Genomic DNA, 21066 nt, shown 5'->3' with positions numbered 1-21066 from the left:
ACCCATGAATTCGCAGTTAGGGGTACTAACTAGACCAATGAGTCGTCAAAACCAACCAGTACCTTCAGACTATTAAAAATCCAGTTAAATGTCGGTTATACGAAAAATCAACCATGTTTTCAACAGTATTTTCTAAAACAACACTACTACAATAAACTTATAGCATTCTACTATTGCACAAACAATTTATATTTTCATAGACAGTAGAAATTCTCCGAATATACCAAAAACCAATATAAACCTGAACAAACTAATTGTGATACCTCTCAAATGCTTATTTAATACTAAACGCATATGTTTAGTTTGTAACCGCAGGTGTTTGGTGTTACGTGACAGGCTGTCAATTGTAATTACAACCGGTGTTACGCAAGTACAATTAAATCGTGGCTAATCGTAATTCCTTATACGACCTTGGTGTATAATCATTACGTCCAAGACAATCATAAAAAATGTATAAAAGCTACTATAACAATCGATTGAATAAGTGAATCTTTTTTTCTCAAATAGTATCCTCTAAGTATGGTAGTGAAACTTAGATTTAATGTTTCTTTAAATAAAATTGTTATTGTAGAAAAATCAAAATAATTAAATATCAAATATAATCTTATAAAAGTATTAATACATTAAATTTGTCAAATAATGAAAAATAATAGAAAACTCTATAACCCAAATTATTGAAGAATTATTAGGACAATTATTAGAACTTAACTTGAATTATGGAATGAGTACTATTATGTAGGAAATATTACATATTCAATTTAACGTTTGGTCAATAATAATCAAGTCTTATACATCCTCATAGGACGGACATGACGTAGAAGATACCCGATTTCAACGGTTGAGAAAAACATGAATAAGTTTACGCAATAGCGTGATGTATTTTGCGTCCCCGCATGAAGTATGAAAACTTGAAGATGACCGGTGACTCACTTCACAATCGCGAGTACAACGACCCGCCCCCACGAAGCCGTTATCGTTTAAACTTCGCGTTTTTATCCACCAAAAGTAAAAAAAGACATCTTGTTAGCCTCTTTCTAGTTCATGCCAAGTCATTTTATTTTATACGATATGGATTCTTTACCTACAGGTGTTACCGATTTACATTTATTGATTAGGTAATCTGACAACTAACATACATTATATATAATAAAAAACAATTACTAAAGAGATAACCAAAGATGGAATACATAATATTTACAAAAAGGTTCAAACATTTACAATAGGAATAATTTGGCTGTGTTGTATCATGGTGTAAAAGTTAGGGTATGCATGTGGGATGTGCTTATGGTGCAGGTAATATAGAAAAAAGTGACCACGGAAAAGCAATTTGATTTTCTATCAACCTGTTTTCGATTGAAAAACCTTCATTCAATGCTTCTATCAATCAAGAAGTTCATCACCCTCATCTTATATGCTTGTCTTATATTCAGAAGTAGAGTCTGTTCCTGATTCGTCGTTTATTAAGAGAAAGTTCTTAATCATTATTGATTTACTTCTATCTAAATTGACTCACAGGAATTGAGCCACCTACAGTGACGTCATATTTGCGACTGTAACTGTAGGTACCTAATTGAAAGGGAGACGGGAGAGCCATGACGTCATTTAAGTAAAAATATTCTATAGCATTCCGTAACGCTTGGTATCTTTTTCCTCCAAAATCGCGACGTACTTAGCTTAGCTTAGCGTGACATGTTTCAAAGATTTTGATAAATTGAATCACATCGTTAATAAAATCATTGCGTGTAGTAAAGCAATAAACTAAATAGCACCTAATTCAATTAAAAAATTCCCTTAAGGGTGCTCATTTCATAACAAGCAGTTTATTCCGTAATTTATTGTAACGTGGTTATATCAAGATTACATTGAGTCTTACGGGAATTACGAAACTGAAACATTTACGTCGACCTTTTGGACCCTGCTTGTAATAAATACGTAATGTTGAATCGATTGTGGAGGGTTGGTTTTACTAGGCAAACATAGTACGCAGCACTTCAGAAAGTATGCTTATTCCATTTTTAAATATTAAAATGTTTCTATAATCTGTTATATTAGCTTATTTTTAGTAGACAGTAGAAAACAATTAAGTTTACAGACGTTATAATTACCCAAATATTAAAAAAAAAGAATTGCCAACCAATGCGGGCTAGTTCCAAAGTCAAAGTCAAAGTCCAATACTAAAGGTGATATCAGACGGTTCATTTTTTGTTCATTTTCACCTTTCATTCGGTACATTTCACTCGAAATGAAATGTCTGAACAAAAAATGAAACACGAGTGCCGAATGAATTCATTAGTGAACCGATCCAACAGTGTTGGATATTGGCATCCGGTATCTTTCATTCCCACTCCGAATGAACGAGAAATGAACGGTCTGAACACTGAGAGAACGTTCATTCGGATTCGGCCATTCCTTTTCGAGTCCTGTAGCCGACGGACATTACGTTGTCGACGAAGTTATTACTTTTTTTTAACTTTTCTTCAAATTTATTTTCATCCATTCGAAGATGATTACAATATGAATCAGGATCTTCAACGGCTAGTTCTCTCAAAAATGTATTGGAAGCTCCTAATAAATTTCTTCTTTCAATCCATGATCGCACCCACCACCGTCGACGTTTTCTTTGCTTCTTTTTTGTCAACTCTTTGATTAAATGATCACAAATTAAACTAATTCCAAGACGTACGACTTCATTCGATGACATATTTAAAAGAAAGAACAATGAATGTTCATTTCTGTATCATTTCGTCTAAGCCGTGTGAACATAGAATGAAAAAAAATGAAGCATTCACTCGAGTGAACAATCATTCGAGTGAACCGTCTGATATCACCTTAAATCTATATGAAATGACAGGGTTTTGAAAGTGAACATTCATTTCTTTACTAAAGGTGATATCAGACGGTTCATTTTTTGTTCATTTTCACCTTTCATTCGGTACATTTCACTCAAAATGAAATGTCTGAACAAAAAATGAAACACGAGTACCGAATGAATTCATTAGTGAATCGATCCAACAGTGTTGGATATTGGCATCCGGTATCTTTCATTCCCACTCCGAATGAACGAGAAATGAACGGTCTGAACACTGAGAGAACGTTCATTCGGATTCGGCCATTTTATTTCGAGTCCTGTAGCCGACGGACATCACGTTGTCGACGAAGTTATAACTTTTTTTTTCTGTGTGTTATTATATTGTTTTCATGCGGCAAAATGGTGTTCAAGTGGAACGATCAAAATACATTAATTTTTTTTTAAAATAAATTTCTTCTTTCAATCCATGGTCGCACCCACCACCGTCGACGTTTTCTTTGCTTCTTTTTTGTCAACTCTTTGATTAAATGATCACAAATTAAACTAATTCCAAGACGTACGACTTCATTCGATGACATATTTAAAAGAAAGAACAATGAATGTTCATTTCTGTATCATTTCGTCTAAGCCGTGTGAACATAGAATGAAAAAAAATGAAGCATTCACTCGAGTGAACAATCATTCGAGTGAACCGTCTGATATCACCTTAATATTTAAATACATTTAAAATAAGGCTAAATGCTTTAGTATCAACACACACAACACGACACTCATTTCAATTTTAGTCGTTGAATAAATAAAATACGATTAAGCCGTGCAAATACAAGCGACGCGCCTAAAATCTTAATGGGATCTGTGTTATAAAGGAGTGATTATCAATTTAAATCTATCGTTATAATAAATTCTACGCACGTGTAGGGGTTAATTGCAAACATATATAGGGGAAAGAGATTTACTGATTTCAAGTAGGTCCTTATTAAGCAAAGTAACAACTCTCACTGTCCCAATGCAAAATCTATAATTTCAATGTTTCTAGATCAACTGAGTTATAGAAGGTGAGATACTATTGAATTTGATTCGAAAGCACCGAACAAAGAGTCGCCGTGTGCGGGGCGTCGCCATGGCAACGGTGGAAAGTACGTCGTTTACTTTGCCCCGTTTTTCTGCGAAACGTGCAACATTTGGCAAGAGACCTATAGACAGGATATGCCGTATAACTAGATATTACATAGGTTTCTAGTAATAGGATGAAAACAAAAGGAATGAATGTAGACTCCCTATACGTGATTTTAAATATTTTTGATATTCGTACGACGTTATATTTTACCTCTCTATGTATATTGTATTTACATAATAAATGGATTGCTTCACACCTGTTTTTACGGAAAGTGAAAACATCACAGTCTAAAATAATAAGTAAAATTTTATAATCCGTACCAACTCAACAAAACACAATTTAAAATAGGCATTATGACAATATTTGCGTCCCTCTGAATCAACCGGCTGCAATAATAACTCTATTGGACAAAGGGCTCGGAAATTTTGCCGGGCAATTTGGGATTATCCACAGCAGGGGTTTGTGGTCATATCACGATTCAAATGACATACGCTTTGATTCTTTGAGCCTTCAATTCAGATATACCATAAGTATAATTATGAAACTGTTCACTTTCACGTAAGTAAGTAAGAAGTGGCATGAAGGTAGTATACGAGAACGTGAATAAGACTTTGGCTTAATCTCAAGAATTTAGTACATTTAATTAAATTGCTTAAGGACCAAATCGGTGATAATAATTATTGTAAAGATAAAACTTGATAATTAATTGAGCGTGGTAACTTTAAAACAAACACTTTATTTTAAAGTCGATCTTAATTCCGTTATACAAGTAGTTAGTACCGATAAATAAATCCGTTGTATCCACAATTCCAAATTTAAATGAATATTAAGAATACAGAAGATCCTTTCGTCCAGTTAGCAAAATATCTCGAATGTACGAGAACAAATCGATGCACTATACTTAACCCCTGTCAGTTGTCCGCCTATCAGATTCCCCTAACGTTATTGGAAGTCCCTACTTTAATGTGCTCTTGTGGTTAACTGAACAATTTTCTTCGACAGCTCTGGACTACGGCTTAGAAAGACCGCTTACTTCCTTTCCATTTAAAACTGACATAGTCCCAAGATATATTTCTAAAAAACAAAAGAAAATCGTCAAGATTCTTTAAAAAAATCCTAAGAAGGTGAAAAGCCAACTAAGTACCTCGTTTTAATCGCAAGCACTAAGTCGTTCCGCTTACTACTCTAACCAATTACCTCACGAACAGAGCAAAACAAACTTAAGGCATAAAGTTGATATCCAGTTTCTAAGTGCGCATTGTTGCTCACAATGGGACCGTTGCCGTGGCGAAGGCCGAGCCACCGCTGCATAACGACTGCATTATCACTCTTGTGACGCATTCACACCACATTGCAGTAATTTCCATAATTTTGAATTTACAACGCAACGGAAGTTCTTGATACCCCTCCCGGCAATAGGAGTTCACGTTGTCAAACGCATCAGTTCACCGTAATATGTAATAAAGATCTGTGTAATACAACTACATAAATAGAAATGTTCGTAATTTAAAGTTCAATTCGGGGACTTGAAACAAAAGAATTGCAAATTGTTTGAAATGCACGTTTGTTTGCATCATTACCATTTTTAAACATAAGTCGTAGAGTTACGAATACAACAAGCATTGTAATTAGGAATTACAGCTATAATATTACATCAGTTTACATTTCATTAGATCACTTAACCGCACGATTAAACTTAATTTAAATTTCTTGTGGGTGGTTTCCTGACCGCAACGCCAATAGAGTTGAAAACGTTCAAAGCCAAGGAGAGTGTTGGGGACATTGAAATACGAGAAGACAGTACACAATTTCTAAACACTAAAATAGCTACTTTAAATGTTGAAATAATCAAGGCTTATGAAACAAATGCTAGGCGAAAAGGACTAGAATAAATTATTGCACTAAACAGGACTTCTTTAAATTGGGAGGATTATATTATCCAATCAAATCAAATAAAAATCATTTATGCATATAGGTAACACAATGTACACTTATGAACGTCAAAAAAGAAATACATATTAAATGCTTCTAATTTTACATTTACTGCCACTTCTCAAATCAAGGGTGTAGAACGGAAGAGAAGAACTGGCAAAAAGCTCTCCGCCACTCTTTTTAATCGTTAAGTTTTTTGTTTTACATAATGTTTGTAAGGAGCTGCATCCATTACACCATGTTCCACATGACATGTTAATTAATTAATAATGATATAATAAATTGAAAACAAAGATTTGTCCTCTATCAGCAGGAGGCGTGGTGAAATAGGAGCACGGACTTACATTCTAGTTGACGAGCGAAAAATTTGGTCAGTTGTAAGATGATGATTGTCTATTGCAACTTTGATGTTCTTGGTGTTACGCATTAAAAACTATAGTCTAGTCGACAAGTTGAAAATGGAACAAAATAGAGATACTACTCCTAAAATTATGTGCGATAGCTCATTGGATCCGGAATGACGTCTAGAAAAATGTGCTAAAAGCGTGTATTAGCACATAAAAAATTGCAAAAGTTATAGACCATTAAAGATGAAAAAATAATGGCATTTAGTTTTTTGCCAATATTTAATAAACTATTAATATTTAAGAAATTTCAAATAAAGATTCTGAAAGAAGAGGAAATTTCTAATAAAAAACTCCTGACTCCCAGAACTCTATCTCCATTATTTATAATGTTAATTTAACGCTGAAAATAGGTCTGCGGGTGACATTTTTAGGATTCGCGCGTGGCGTCAAAAGCGACTACGGCACATTAATTAATTTATTTAAGGTATTGAATATTTTTTTTTAAATTTGAAAAAATTATGGTGTGTTCTGAACACTATAATTAATTTATTCACGTTGAAAATTTTACTTAAAGTTAATTTTTCAACAAGTTAAATAATTGTTAACTAACGAAATTTTCTCGAACGACCGTCTTAATTGTAAGTGAAAAAAAATGTTTAAATAATGGTCGTAAAAATATTTCGCTTCGTAGAGCCTTTCTTACATACATACTTAACAAGATCGTGCCATAAAAGTTAAAAAAATATTTATACTTTGTTTATAACAATTTTTTTACTTAAACAAAAACTTAAAAATCCATGTAATGATGTTAAAAAAAAAATTTTTTTTCTCAATCATCATATAATCGTTTTTTTATTAATACAAGATATTTATTAATTTGCAAAAAAAAAAATTCCCGCCATTTGTTGATAAATTTTTTTTAAACAAATTGATTAAATCAATATTTTTTAAAAAAAATTTAACACAACTTTATTACATTAAAAATTTTATGATTTTTAAAAAAAAAAATTTTCCTTCATAACAATTTTTAATTGTTTATAATCGTTTTTTTTAATTTTCTATTGTTTAAATAATTAGTTAAGAAATTTTTTTTTCCTAAAAATCATAATTGACAGTCTTCTATAAAGTAACAGAAAAAAAATTTTTTTTAATCAACAATTCTATTGTTTATTAACTTACCAATTTGTTATAAACAAATATTCAACTTTTGTTTATTTTTTTTCTAAAACTTCTAAAATTAACAAAAACAACCATATATAACAAAGTATAAAAAAAAAAAAATTTAATTTTAAATAAAAGTAATATTCATGATAATCAAAAAATTTACAAAAAAAATTTTTCTATACTTTGTTATATATGGTTGTTTTTGTTAATTTTAGAAGTTTTAGAAAAAAAATAAACAAAAGTTGAATATTTGTTTATAACAAATTGGTAAGTTAATAAACAATAGAATTGTTGATAAAAAAAATTATTTTTTCTGTTACTTTATAGAAAACTGTCAATTATGATTTTTAGGAAAAAAAATTTTTCTTAACTAATTATTTAAACAATAGAAAATTAAAAAAAACGATTATAAACAATTAAAAATTGTTATTAAGGAAAAATTTTTTTTTTTAAATCATAAAAATTTTAATGTAATAAAGTTGTGTTAAATTTTTTTTAAAAAATATTGATTTAATCAATTTGTTTAAAAAAAAATTATCAACAAATGGCGGGAATTTTTTTTTTGCAAATCAATAAATATCTTGTATTAATAAAAAAACGATTATATGATGATTGAGAAAAAAAAATTTTTTTTTAACATCATTACATGGATTTTTAAGTTTTTGTTTAAGTAAAAAAATTGTTATAAACAAAGTATAAATATTTTTTTAACTTTTATGGTACGATCTTGTTAAGTATGTATGTAAGAAAGGCTCTACGAAGCGAAATATTTTTACGACCATTATTTAAACATTTTTTTTCACTTACAATTAAGACGGTCGTTCGAGAAAATTTCGTTAGTTAACAATTATTTAACTTGTTGAAAAATTAACTTTAAGTAAAATTTTCAACGGGAATAAATTAATTATAGTGTTCAGAACACACCATAATTTTTTCAAATTTAAAAAAAAATATTCAATACCTTAAATAAATTAATTAATGTGCCGTAGTCGCTTTTGACGCCACGCGCGAATCCTAAAAATGTCACCCGCAGACCTATTTTTAGCGTTAAATTAACATTATAAATAATGGAGATAGAGTTCCGGGAGTCAGGAGTTTTTTGTTGGAAATTTCCTCCTCTTTCAGAATCTTTATTTGAAATTTCTTAAATATTAATAGTTTATTAAATATTGGCAAAAAACTAAATGCCATTATTTTTTCATCTTTAATGGTCTATAACTTTTGCAATTTTTTATGTGCTAATACACGCTTTTAGCACATTTTTCTAGACGTCATTCCGGATCCAATGAGCTATCGCACATAATTTTAGGAGTAGTATCTCTATTTTGTTCCATTTTCAACTTGTCGACTAGACTACTAACCGACTTATTAAGAAAGAATTTTGGTGACACTTCACACATTTTATTATACGCATAGCAGCTGATAACGACTTTCCAAAATTGAAAGGATTAGGTATGCTAATTTTCTAAGTGATAGCACAGTAGCGTCCAATACTAGCCAAAAATTATAAATTTATTTAAATAGTATTTTTAATCTTGAAACTGAATAAGTGGAATTAAAATGAAATTTTCCTTTTTTTTTCAGATATTACAAACGCTTAATTACATAAGTAAAGCTGGATTACTCATAGCATCTCATACGAAGGTAAAATATATTTAAGTAAAAATCCTATAGACTCATTAGAAATCCTCCAAAAGGAATGAACAATTACTATAAATTCAATGGAATTTCTTTGCAGTGCCGTCATCACTTCTAAAAATAGTTGATTCGACAACCGGTTTGGAGGCGTAAGTCCCAGTAAAAAGGAGACGTTAAAACCCTCCGAAGGAATTTTCAGTTAGAGGAATTTTCTCGGAGGGATTCCATTTATAAAATCGCAATAACACGATATATTTTGAGATTTAAAAAGAAAAAAGTAGTACAGGGCTGTTCTTAGTTCTTGGATGAAACATGTATATAAGGGAATTGACTAAATTCTTGAGACACATTTTTTTCTATACCTAGTGTAAACCAGCCTGATTATAGAACCAATGTAAAAACAGATAAATAACTTTAAGTTTTCTACCATTTTTTACTACGACTGATATGTAAAACAATTGATGATCATAAAAAAACACTTAGTATTGGTCGTCCTCCTTTTTTCAAGTCGATAAAAAATGCCAAAGTTTGCGTGTTCTTTGAGTAACAAGGCATTAAAAGGGATTTTCCGTATCTACGACGTATCCGCGTACCGGACGTTCTCCCGACAGAACACCAAGACGCAAAAAAAGTCAATTAAACGATAAATAACGTTACGTAAAACTGGGACACTACGTCACTGGTATCATAAGTGCTATTATCGACAATCAGACGCGACCTTGCAGCTTGTTGTCGTGAATCGTGGGGAGCCAGATTGTCATCCTCCATTCGGGCATCCGCCTTAAGTGCACTCTGATTATATCATCTACCAACACAGATCTAGAAATTCCTTAATCCTTATATAACTTTAGATACGTGAGGCCTACACAAAAATGCAATATTTGAGCGGAAGAAATGTAATATAGGACTTTGGATTTCTTAGTCTATGTATTATCAAATTGTGCTTTTATTACAAAGACAATATAATGTGTAATTAACATCCATCAATTAATTAACTGAGAAGACGTTATAAAGTGTAATTAAGGTATTAAAAAATTACAACGCGGGGGCGTGCGTTATGTAGTCCAGATGTTCCAAATTCAAAAATTTGTAACAAATTTTAGAAGACTGACGCACTATATAGACAGTCATTGTGTTAATTAACTGTTGTGGGTAAATATTCTACTAGTTTTGTTTTTACGGTAATCTAGTATCTATCCTAATTAAAATGCAGGGCATGTACAACGCATTGAGTTAGCAAATTGGCGCAACTAACCATTTCGACGTAGCATGTCCATTAAAGCAGGTGTTATATTAACTCTAGCATAATTAGTCCCTCGCTGTTTGATTTATGGAATAACTTCTAACAACGGTCGGACGTTATTCATTTCACGGATAACGGTGCTGACATATTACAGTGATACGATTTTGAACAGCTAAACTTATTTCTATATATCGTCAACACTTCGATTGCTAAGTGTTGTGACGAAAGACATTATTGCTATATTTGTTTGGGTTTGAAGTAGGGAAAATTAAATAATATACAAACAACACATAAGGTGGAACCCACATTAAGCACATATAGGAATGCACTATACTATATTTAACATTATCCGGAGTTCGATTTCTCTGAGGATATATATCGTCATCAAAAACTACTTGTTATCAGAGAAATGTTTAGTTAAATAGATCCAGAATTGTGTGTACGTCATATGCCATAGGCTTAGGGGACTTATTTTATTATTGATTTTTTTTTGGAACCTACAAAAACCACTAGCGCTAAAACCAAACAAATTTTAGGTTAGACCCTAAGATTTCTGTATCTGAACATTTGCTTTTTCAAATAGGTGATCAGCCTTCTGTGCCTGACACGCGTCGGTGACTTTTTGGGTCTAAGACATGAGTGTGCTTACGATTTATTCCTGCACCGTACGAGCGAGTGTTAAATGCGCATATAGACTGAAAGTCTATTCGAACCCGAATCTATAACCTCAGGAAGAGTCTCACACTGAACTAGGCCAACACTGCTCCAGTACATATTTCCTATATAATACAGATATTTAAACATAGAATTTAGAATAACTCATTATTTTAACGTCTATGTATAGACACTGACAGTTTGCTAATATTTGCCAACGGAAACGCAGGCGTGAATGCATATTTTATCTCAATCAGCACGTTATGCACTGTAGATTTAGTTGATGGCAGTTCACAATACCAAAGCAACAATACAGACCGGATATACTGTTCGTAAATTAATTGTAACGGTAAGTTTTCCCGCGAGTAAAAGCTGATATTAGCTTAATGGATTTTTTGCTACTATCTAGGGCAGTGGACAGGTATTGCGTGATGCAGCAGTATTTCATCAAACCTTAAGCTTATTATATTTCTTTTAGATTAAAAACATTTTATATCTATAAGGATTATCCAAATACAATAGATATCTCGATTTTTACGTACTTACATTACTTAAATGATTAAATATTATAAACGTCAATATTTAAAAAAAAGGGTGCGTGTACTTATGTACGCGCGTAAGAAGTTATACTTCTTTGCGTTAATTACAATTAAATAATCAAAGACTGGAAAAGGAGTCATTATAGTCAATAAAGTTCAGTTTACATTTGAAAAATTAAATAAATAAATATTTATTATTATGTATTCTCTTACATTAAGTGTAACATAAATTCTATTATTATTCGAATGTCGTTTTTAAATTATGTCCAATGCGGTAGCATTTTCCGTGGGCAACTTCATTCTGTTAATTTTGTGTCACGGTGGGCGCGCATCGTAAAATTTCACTCTCATCAATTTTTCATAACGCGCCTAAAGAAGTATAACTTCAAAAATAAGAATTTAATTTACATTTACATTTACTGCCAGTTCTCAAATCAAGGCCGTAGAGCGGGCGAGAACTGGCAATGATGACTTATAAAATGACTCAGTTGCGGTTACTCTAGTAACTAGTTATTGTCTCTTATCATTTCATAAATGAATCAGAATTGTTTTTAAGGTAATACAGTATGACAAATAAAACTATTTTTAGAAGTTAATTCCCACGATATCAGATGGTTTTGGACCAGTGCGTTTGCGCAGCGCTGTGGAGCATCACGCTAATATAAAATCTATTTTGTATTGCAGTTCAGTGCTATAAGAAAAGAAAAATACGTTGTTTCAAAGATGTATAAGGATTTTTTTGTTAATTATCATAATAATTGTTATTTAAATTAAGTAACCTTATCATTCTCTCTCACCAAAATATTTAAGATTTAAAACCTCTTTATATTTAATTTTCTTATTATTCATACCTTATTCGTCGGAAATGGAAACCGTGCCACCATTCTCTGTTCTATGGCATTGGATATATACCTGTCGTTTTAGCACAACTATACAATTTAGTTTACTATTATTCCATAGCCATTCGTTAAATAGTCAAGTCAAGTAAATATATCGTGTTACATATATCAGCCAGGCGCCTCCAGACTCCAATGACACAGACGTATTGATTGATTTATTGCCAGCTGATAAATGTTCCTTTGAGTCCACTACTCGATTTTTATAGTGCTATTTTCAATACTAAAATCTCGTTGGTGGCCGTTATAGCCGTTATAGGATCCTTTTACCTTTGAACTGAGATTTTTCTCATTGAACCCATTTTTATTTTTAATAAAGAATTATAAATGTCTGATTTATTAAGCAATTGACTAGCAATATTAACAGCTTGAAAGTACAGAAGTTAAACATTTATATATACATTATACAAATTATTTTTTCTAATATACAGTAAATAACCTACATTTTATATTTATCGTTAATTTGACGCTTATTTAGCCTCATTTAAAGTTTAGGTAACAAAGGGTGGCACAATTTTTCATGTTCCGACTATTTATTCCTGTCATCAAGGTGACACTATTTTCTATTTCTATGCACTATGAATGCACCATTGTCTCTATCATAGTACCAAATACGTGATTTTCAATTCAGCCTTGCCCTAGCTTTCGAACAAAGCTCACCGGTGAAAGCCAGTGATAATAATACACTTGATAACGATGCTATTACCGGCATAATTGCGTTTGTAAATAGCCCATCTCACGCGCATAGTATTTCAGATCCAGGTCAAATATGCTCTTAGCATTCGAGTGCATTTGCTAGTCCCTGTTCGGAATGTTGATTTGTGGATTACAGGACATTAAGAGAATGGATAAATGCGGTCAGTTGTTTCATGAGGGGCGATGTTTTGTTTCGATTCGTAGAATTTTGTTGTGTTTTCTATAGTAAATCCTAATTTGGATCTAAAATTTGACCACTATGGTGTTCTTTGTTCTTACATATTCGTATATATTATCGCGTATTTAATAAACATTCTTCTATGGCCTTGCGTAAGTGGGTGTATAAATAAGGTAGAGGCTCGAAGGGAGTCATTTAATTAACTTAATTGTCTATCCACTAAAGCTGACCCAACTGAATGCTGGCTAAGCTGAACGAAATTGGGTTAAAAGCCTAGTCGTGATGGTGTCACCATTTTCATAAGTAAGACTCATTTTATTGATACAAGGACAGCACTATTCGTCATAACAATTTTACAATTATATTCTAAATTTAAAATTAAGTAACGACTGAATTCTATCACTCCTCATTTACTGTGCAAAGTATCCGGCTATGGACTTCCTTACGTATTAATATCAGACGAGCTATCTTTAAATTTTGTTTAAAAATCTTCTTTTTGATCATTTTTCTTCTGCCGCGTAATTAGCTACTACTTATATATATTAATTGTTACTCAATTAACCCTTGGATTAGCTTTGAAATTTTTGTTTTTACATATTATTGTTTATTTATTTGATTTTTGTTTAGATTTTACTTTATTTTAGTTATAGGTAGTGTTATATGTTATTTTGAGTTTGAGTATTTGTTAATTATTTAGGCACTTCTTGTACTTTACCCTCTGTGGGTGTTTCTTTTTTTATTGTTCCATATTAGGGTTGCCTGGAAGAAATCGCCCGTTGTCTAGTAACTTATGTTACCTGCTTTTTTTATATGTATTTATTTGTATAAGGTAACGAACTATAAATAAATAAAAAACGACTCTTCCAAATCTTTTCCAAAAATTATATCTCGTAGCCATTCGACACGTTTTGTGAATAAAGAACAGAGAGGCTTAGGATAATGGTATTTCGACTAGATCGTATTTTAAAATTTATACCTACCCATGCAAAGCAATTTCAGCATGATTCTGGTGACAATCATGTAATAAATCGGTCGGTATTTGTAATAAATGTTCACAAGTAAATCTTTACCTACGATTTTTAACACCCAATTTTGTACGAACGACCTTTGCACTAAAACGTCGCCAGTGCGTGACGAAAGTCGGTTATTTATAGCTTGCGAGTGAAACCGTAGGCAAAAGCTAGTGATCGATAACGTGGTTATCATTGATTTATCGTCAAGCTTTTAATGTAAGCGATAACAGTTATAAAATTATTGCATTTAATTATAATTTATGTCTCTGCATTCATAGCTAAAAATAAACGGCCGATTTTACAGATGATATGTCTTTGTTAATAATATATACCTATATATTTTATAGCTTCGCGTCGAATTAGAATTTAGCTATTATAGTAGCGGATAACTAATTTTAAATATGATGTTCAAAAGACTAAACAAATAAAATCAATAGAAGAGACTTAAAAATTATTGATAAAAGACAACAAAAAGTTTATGTGTAACCAGTAACCTAACGTAAGTTAAGTTTCCTATATATTTTAGTTAATATAATAATTAGAAGGGTAAACCAAATGTTACCAATCATAGCACACTTGAAGCTTAAATGAGCCCTTTAGATTTTTTCACACATAAAGTCGTTTCCGTACTCGTTTCCAATAATATCCAAAAAGGTCGAAGTGACACTTATAATGTCACTTAGATTTAAGAACCGTAGTTTTTTTTTAGCGTCGCAACCCCACGTTTTAAACAATTAAAGCCATATTTGAACATATCAACAACAACCGCCACCGAACTTAACTCCAGTTAAAATATTTTACTTTATTTATTTACAGTCGGTGATGAAAATACTACTTAGCATATTTATATATATGTGTCAACCATTTCGTAACCTCGTAAATACTACACTTAATAATATTTAATTGAACAATCGGAGTAACATACACACAAAAGCACATAATGCCCTTCTTTTATCTAATAAGAAACAGACTTTTTATGTTATTTCGTACATATATAAATAGGGATTAAGTATATAATGGTAATAAAGCGATATGGTGAATTTTCTAATCCGATACATAAGCAGGCGGGAATCGTATTATTGGTTGCTATGTTAATCGGATTAATGATAGCGGTAAATGTGTGGAGAGGGCTGCTCTAAATGCATCTAAGAGGAATTAATTTAATATTTCCATATTCGAGATACTCAAATCAAGTTCTATATTTTAACACTTAAAACCTTTATATAGTTTAAACGCGACATTTTTGTTAATATTTAATGGTAACAGATTTTAAAATTAACCTCAGAGATTCAAATCCCAAAAAAATGGCAGTGTTTGAATGGTCTATCGATATTTTAAATATCTAAGTTCTCAATCTTTATATACTATATAAAATTCCTATGCGTGTGTTTTAATTAAACCCCTAAACAACTGAACCGATTTTAAAAGGTTTTGTGTTTTCAAGTGAATTCGAGAATGGTTTACAATTAGATGTTTTTGTTTTGTATTTAGGACAAACATGTGTCTGCTACTTTGGTATATAAATATTGATAAGCAAATGTTACTTGTAACAAAGCAATTAAGTTGTCTTTTTACACATATTAAAAATTAATTTACAACAAAAAGATAGTTATCTGCAACTGAAAGTAATACGGATATTTTGTATGCAACAAACTGAAAATAAACCCTAACTGTACTTAATTAGTGTGACTGATGAGTCTTTGTGTTCATGAATGGATGTTGACGAATGGTGTACAATGGTGTGTTCGTAACCAAATCTGTCACCTCGAGCCATTCGATAAATCATTTCTGTGAAGCCTCAACACTTATGCCGTTATTATACATGTATAAACATTGTTATTTATTATAAACATCAATAAGAAGTGTATAATATTATGATACATATGTACCTATGTATATGTTTGTCTACAGACATAGATCTCTGTCCATAAGGAGGTCGAACTCCACAACTTCTACTAAGACCAATACTCCAGTTCCAAATAAGGAACGATTTTCGGTCTGTGGTGCACATTTGTGTGATGTGATGAATTCATGCGCCATACAATTTTGTCCTTGCAAATCGTACAACAAAAACGACCTTCAATGTTAGGGTCGCATCGTAAAACTTTACTAGTAAATTCAAGAATGATGTCATCCAAATAAATCATGACGATAAAGCCCTCATTTGGCAAAACTTAGTACCTCCGATTCCCCCTCAAATTGCCTAATGCAGGATTTTTGTTTGGTTAGCGAAATATAGACTTAGGGAGAAAACCGACAAGAGATTTTCTTGTTTTATTGAAAGCTCCCCTCGTCTAGTGCTAGACAAGTGTCTGTCGAAGGGCTGAAGGGTATTGTGTTGGAGTCACAGAGCCAATGTCACTCATATACAGGGAACTTTCTTTTGCGTATTGTAATTTTTCGTTTTTCTCTGTCTCAAATTAAGTCTCTTGTTATACTTGCAAGAATCAAACATAAAATTCTCGTGTCCCAGTGTTTTAACCAAACTCCTCTGAAACGGCCTGATCGAGGTCAGAGAATAGGTCGTTTGTATACCTTTAAGTACCCCAAACCAACGATACGATACTACGAACGATTTAATAGCGATATTACTACTGTAATAATCTTCAACTCTTAGTGGTCAATGACTATGCTAATACAATATAAATTGTACTTCATATTGCAAAACCACGTATCCCTCCGAAATTGGCAGCTTACTTGTCTGTCAGTGCATCACCTCGACGTACGTCATTCCACAACTGAGCGTTTTTTTTTGCACCAGATGCCCACTGAAGTATTTCCGAACCAATTTGACTTACAGTCCTTCAAGAAAAGAGCGTACCAATTCTTAACAGGCCGACAAAACACTCGCGAGCCATCTGGCATTGAGAATGTTCATATGCGGCGGTATCACTCTAGTTAGCCTCCTGCCCGTTTGCCCCTCTGTTTTATAAAAAAATTTCAAAGTTATTCAAAATATAGCTGTAACCTGTATTTGTATATATGAATAATTGTTATCTGTATATAGAGCAGACTCTCTCCGAGCAGCGAATTTATTTTCTTGTTTCCAGAAAACTTAGAACATTGAGATAAACAAATAGAATTCGTCTGTGCTATGAAGCCGGTTGATAAGTTTTTTCTGTATGTACTGTTGTATTTGTAATTAATACATGGGACACCTGCTAAACCGAACTTCCTTCCGCGATGACACGCATTCTTAGAAATAGCCCCTCGGCACTTTTATATTGAGATTAATAACAAAACATACGTACGTCAATGTCGAAATTCACGATAACCTTTGCCCAAAACACTATTTAGCTTGATATAGCGTCTAAAATCTTGCTTAAACGTTATAAAAGTAAAATTTTAATCGATATGCGTTGTAATATAACAGCTTATTGATAAAATCATTTATTTCTTTTCTCTGTCAATTTGTTGTTCTGTCCTTAAAGTCACCAATGCTCGAATGTCGGGACCAATATCGAAAATGCTCTAATCGTTGAGTTATGTAAATACGCGTTTACCTATATTAAAAAAGGTTTTAATTAAATTAATTACACGGTTCCAAGGACACTATGTAATTATAAGATCGTTTAGGCCTATGTATTTTTAATAAAAGTGTCGCGTATACAATCATAATATAAATTTTAAAGTAAAATATATATGTAAATTCTTTAACACTACAACATGCTTATAAAGATTAAACAAATGGCGCAGGGGCGTTGGGATTTATGTCAAATGTAATGGTCCGTGTCAATTGGAGTTATTAAATTAAATTAAATAAATTAGTTTCAATATCTATGACATTGTACGTTCTTTGTAATTGAATGCTACATATGTACGCTGTGCTACTTTAAGATATTGTGGAAGGAATTATAAAAATGTAATTAAATTTAATTAAATCAATTAGTAACTTGTACAGTACGCTAGGTACTGAATAAAAGAACAAATTACTCTATTTTTTATAAAACAAATGCCAACTAGATATACGTTATTAAATTAATTGTTATGTCAATGTCTCTATATAAAGGTAATACATATTAAATATATATTTTCCAAAACCATTATAAGAAATAAATTAGTCTAATTGTACTATTAACTAAAGTACTCTTCGTGTCTTGTCAAATTCATTCTTCGCTGTGACGAAAACAGACGTAGAATGAATTTGAGATTATTATAGAAATTTGTGATCTGTAAAGTAGATAAAACCATTATCTAAATCATTATTTAGTCTGTGGTATGCGAACACGTATAAGCAACAGCTATTTACCTCAAAAGGATAGCAAAAAAGAAATATTAGGGAAGAGAGCGTGCGTTTGTAAAATTCGGTAAAGGCTAAAGTTTCCTCTTCAAATATTGAAACATCGATTTGTTTAAAAGCTCGGTCGCAGTGCGGCCGTCAGTGCCCACTGCTGTATTTACATTTTAGGCACTCCCATTCCAGTTCGGTTTTGTATCTTCTATTATAATGTAGGGCGGTCTTTAGTTATATATAAAGAAGATAAAATAGTTCAGTTAGGGTATGGTTCAATAAGTTATATAAGATATGACTTGCCAAGTGCCAACGGGTGATGATGGTAAATAAATAAAATAATTATAGTTTTTACATTTAAAAAATATACCTAGGATTATTTAAGATTATTATACTGATATTCATATTATTTAAATACGACTGTCAATAAAGCTTAGTTTAAGCGCAAACATGTTCGACAACTCAACGGCCATGAAATTAGCATACATAAAAATGATAATTAATTGCAACAAATTTGTATTGCGTAATAAAATTTATAGTAAAAATACTTTAAGGTCGTTTTTTATGATATAAACTAAATTTTAAAGTTCTAAATATGCTCTATATTCCGAGTCCATGAAGTAACCGCTTTGTTTTACCCAAAGGACCTGAGATCGATTTCCGTAAGAAAATTTTCAAAGTTTGAAAGACACGACCGACAATTCAATAGGCGACGATGGGCAATTCTATAAAAAACAGGGAAACAAGTACACAAATATGTCAAGATAGATATACTCTAGACATCTAAATCAGTAAACTTTTAAGATTTCTTGTAATATTTTATCCTATACTGCAGCATGAAGAATTTTACTAGAAGAAATTCAATTTTATTTAGTCCTATTTTTCTGAAGGATTTCGAAATCTCAATCTAACCCTCTTGATTTACGTGCGATATAATAAATTATTGGGGTAGATAAGGCGCGAGACTATTTCCTTGTTTATATTTACTTTTTCTAAAAATCTGTTTTTACCTCGCAATATTCCTTCTCATTATATTTATGTGAAACTTAGCTTAATTTACACTTGACTATTATATTTGGTTCTAAACATTGCGTTTCAGATAACATTTGTGATATCTTCGGCAATCGTTGTTTTTTCATATATCTACGAGCTGGCCTGGCGAACATCGTACCGTCTAACAGTCGATTTTTTATTTTTTTTAAATACTTATTCTGCTATTCGGGACACCGGTCTAGCTAAGATAAAAAAAAGAAAGTTGATAAGACAACAAATACATTATGTCAAAAAATAAAAATTTACCTTCCCGGAACCCCTCCACTAACACTTGAACTTTATGGTATATCTATATATATAAAAGAAAGTCGTGTTTGTTACAACACTTATAACTCGAGAACGGCTGGACCGATTGCCATGGTTTTTGATTTGTTGGATTTGTTTCCGTCCCGAATAGCAGAATAAGCAATAAAATATCGGATAAGTTATCGAATAACAATAAATTAATTAATTAATTTTACGAATGCAAAAACCATATGGTGCCAAAACTACGCATCATTTTACGTCGAATTCGTGTCAGTTCAAGAAATTCCGATCTTGAGGTGAATGAGGAGATGCATAACCATGCTTTGATCCTGATCAAAAGATGTTGGATATCAGAAAGTGCTTAACATGCAGTATCGCCATATTGACGCTAGAGAGAAGATGCCTAATGTGTAAAACTGCCATTCTTCTTTCGCAATGGCAAGCAATAAAACATTTCTGTATTTGCAAAAAAGTTGTATTAATGTAATACTTAACATTAATGAAATCCTAAAATAAGTTAAATTAAAGTAACAACGATATTATAAGGTTGTAGGGCGGAACGAAGTTAGCCAGGTCAGCTAGTATATATATAAAAGAAAGTCGTGTTTGTTACAACACTTATAACTCGAGAACGGCTGGACCGATGTTAGTTATATCTTTTTTAATGGATTCTGCTCAACTCCGAATAGCAGAATAAGTACTAAAATATCGGATAAGTTATCGAATAACAATAAATGAGTAAATTAATTTTACGAATGCAAACAGCATGTGGTGCCATCCGTTGACAAAACTACGCATCATTTTTACGTCGAATTCGTGTCAGTTCAAGAAATTCCGATCTTGAGGTGAATGAGGAGATGCATGGTTTGATCTTGATCGAAGTTACCTCATCAAAAAATGTTGTATATCAGAAAGTGCATTGGCGCTCGAGAGAAGAGGCCTAATGTGTAAAACTGCCATTCTTCTTTCGCAATGGCACGCAATAAAACATTTCTATATTTGCAAAAAGAATTTGTATTAATGTGAATGAAATCCTAAGTCTAACTAAAGTTAACACGATATTATTAGACCGTAAGGTGGAACAAAGTGCGCCGGGTCAGCTAGTATGGTATTAAAGTTCAAATTGACTTTTAAGTATTATTACGAATATTATGTATGGGAATATAGAAAAGTGTTGTTTTTAGACTTTTTCACTTAATTTTTTTAGTTTTTCTCTCCGTAAGAACCATGCTCGTACTTCAAAGAATATTTAAAAAAAAGAATTGGCCAAATCGGTCACGCCGTTTTCATGTTATGTCGTGACAACGGAA

At 31.8% G+C, this 21066-nt stretch overlaps 2 protein-coding genes across 3 annotated transcripts in view; one reads left to right on the top strand and one right to left on the bottom strand.

Annotated features, from left to right (window-relative positions):
- The window catches only part of LOC125055726 (mitoguardin), a 59118-nt gene that overhangs the window by 21420 nt on the left and 16632 nt on the right, over positions 1-21066 (bottom strand). The window lies entirely within an intron of this gene.
- The window catches only part of LOC125055729 (protein unzipped), a 36938-nt gene that overhangs the window by 11645 nt on the left and 4227 nt on the right, over positions 1-21066 (top strand). The window contains exon 2 of one of the 2 annotated variants that reach the window (XM_047658248.1): positions 8954-9013. The exons of the other annotated variant lie outside the window; for it this stretch is intronic. The gene's annotated coding sequence lies outside the window, so the exon portion shown is untranslated. The remainder of the gene's footprint in view (positions 1-8953; positions 9014-21066) is intronic. 2 annotated transcript variants of the gene reach the window in all.

This window comes from Pieris napi, chromosome 14 (genome assembly GCF_905475465.1).
Source record: "Pieris napi chromosome 14, ilPieNapi1.2, whole genome shotgun sequence".
Taxonomy (NCBI): Eukaryota; Metazoa; Arthropoda; class Insecta; order Lepidoptera; family Pieridae; genus Pieris; species Pieris napi.
This window is presented reverse-complemented; position numbering and strand designations above follow the sequence as displayed.